Raw genomic sequence first — 2,450 nt, forward strand, 5'->3', positions numbered from 1 at the left:
GAAATCCACCTGCCTCTGCCTCCCAAGTGCTGGGATTAAAGGCGTGCGCCACCACCGCCCAGCTGGTACCTCCACACTTAACAGGGCACAAACATCAACCCGAGGAAACCTGGGGCCTGCCATCTTATAGGCTGACATGTTCCCACTCAGAAGAGCCCGGACCTAGAGGCAGTCCTGTCTAGTAGTTAATTCCCTGTCTCACCAGGCTTTAGCTGTCACCGGCAGAGACTCACAAACACCCACCTTTTGGGTTGTTATGGGACCAAAATCTTGAGAGAAGGCCTGCAGAGCTAGCCACTGACAAAATTGCCAAATAAGATGAATCCTCATGCACTTTCTCTTGTATTTCTTTAAGCTCCATGGGTTGTGTTACCTTCCATCCGACTTCCAGAAATTAAACATTGTCCCTATATGGATCTAATAAGTCACCTTCTATCTCCTGGATTTGCCCTTCCGGTCTTCCATGTCCTTTGCTGTTTTGTGGGCCCTGGGCATGCCTCACCAGAATTAGAGAGACTTCTCCTCAGCTGGGAACCCTAAATGACTCTCCCACCCCTCCCTTCCTGGCCTAGCCTGAGCATAGTTTCTAGAGTGTATCTGTCCAAAGTTGTCTCCCTCGACTGCATGCCATTTTGTACTAAATGTCTACCACCTAAAGGACAGAAGTCTGAATTCCATCTGGATCATCAAAGGATCTCCAGACTGGAAGTTGACTTATCTGCCCCATCTCCATGGTTCCCAGTCCTAAGAACGTCGTCCCATGAAAAGGCCGCTGGAGTTCCAGTTAAGGTAGAATAGCGAATCTCTCTCTACTCCTGCGGCAAAGAAGAAGAGGCGGTGCTGCTCAATACATGCTTGGGCTGAAAAGGAAGGTGAGCTTTCTGTGAGGCAGATGGAGGGCAAAGCCCATCACCACTACAGAGGCTGTGACAAGGGGCTGCTGGGCTCTGTGGTCCCAGAGAAAGGTCAGGCATCATGTTTGAAAAGAGAGTGACTGGTTAAGCACCAAGAGCCTTCTGGAGAAAGATAATGCCCACTCTTATCCTTCTCCCTCTCCCTGTCCCTCACCCTCTCCCTCTCCCTCTCTTCCCTCTCCTCCCTCTCCCTCTCCCTCTCCTCCCTCCCCCTCCCCCTGTCCCTCTCCTCTCTCCCCCTTCCCCTCCCTCCCCCTCTCCCTCTCCCTCTCTTTCTAAAACAGGGTTTCTCTGTATAGCCCTGACTGTCCTGGAACTCACTCCATGGGCCATGCTGCTCTTGAACTCCGAGATCTCCCAGCCTCTCCCTCCAGAGTGCTGGGATCAAAGGCATGTGCTACCCACCACCAGGCTAATGACTCAAGGTCGATTGAAGTCCATTACCCAGGAGCATTCATTCAGAGAAGCATGTAGGCCTTCATTTATGACTAGTGTACATTTTAATATGGCCATTATACATTCATAGAAACATTTACTCTTCAAAACAAAAAAGGTTTCCCGGGAGACAGGAGGCCGGAGGAAGATGCAGCTTTGAGATTCAGTAAGCTGAGTAGGATGAGAGAGTGAGAAGAACACAGCCTCGTAAGGAGGAAGCCACCCACAAGCTCCACTTCCAGATGGGCATCCATCTAGCACAGGATACAGAACCATGAAACAACATAGGGCTTTTTCCTGGAATGAAAGGTTAGGAGAGCTTCCAAACAGAAGGAACCACAAAACTACCAACTGCACCTTCAAGAGGAAAAGAGGAAATATGCGCGTGCACACACACACACACACACACACACACAGAATATATGTGGGGGAGAACTGCTTTTCAAAATTCCAAAATGCACACAATAAAGACCTCTAGTGCTCTGTTGTTAGAGGGTGGCAAAAACAACCACATGGAGTCATTCTAGCTGACAATGGTTTGCAGAGTAGTGTAGAAAAGGCCTTCACGGGCTGGAGAGATGGCTCAGCGGGTAAGAGCACTGACTGCTCTTCCGAAGGTCCAGAGTTCGGACCCCAGCAACCACATGGTGGCTCACAACCACCCGTAATGAGATCTGTCACCTTCTTCACAGCTACAGTGTACTTATTTATAGTAATAAATAAATCTTTGGGCCAGATCGAGTGGGGCTGACCTGAGCGAGCAGAGGTCCTAAAATTCAATTCCCAACAACCACATGAGGGCTCACAACCATCTGTACAACTACAGTGTACTCATATACATAAAATAAATAAAGAAGTCTTTTAAAAAAAGAAAAAAAGGCCTTCACACATATTTCCATCTACACAGCACCAAGACACAGGAAAGGCAGACTGGCTTTCCCATGTATAAAGGCCGGGCGGTGGAGGCCACGCCTCTAATCCCAGCACTTGGGAGGCAGAGTGGTGGCGCACGCCTTTAATCCCAGCGCTTGGGAGGCAGAGGCAGGCGGAGTTCTGAGTAAGTACCAGGACAGCCAGCCAGGGCTACATAGAGAAACCCTG

The 2,450-nt window shown here is 49.6% G+C and overlaps 1 long non-coding RNA gene across 1 annotated transcript in view; it reads left to right on the top strand.

The window, feature by feature from the left end:
- The window catches only part of LOC116071249, a 3,826-nt gene that overhangs the window by 450 nt on the left and 926 nt on the right, over window positions 1-2,450 (top strand). The window lies entirely within an intron of this gene.

This window comes from Mastomys coucha, unplaced genomic scaffold (genome assembly GCF_008632895.1).
Source record: "Mastomys coucha isolate ucsf_1 unplaced genomic scaffold, UCSF_Mcou_1 pScaffold22, whole genome shotgun sequence".
Taxonomy (NCBI): Eukaryota; Metazoa; Chordata; class Mammalia; order Rodentia; family Muridae; genus Mastomys; species Mastomys coucha.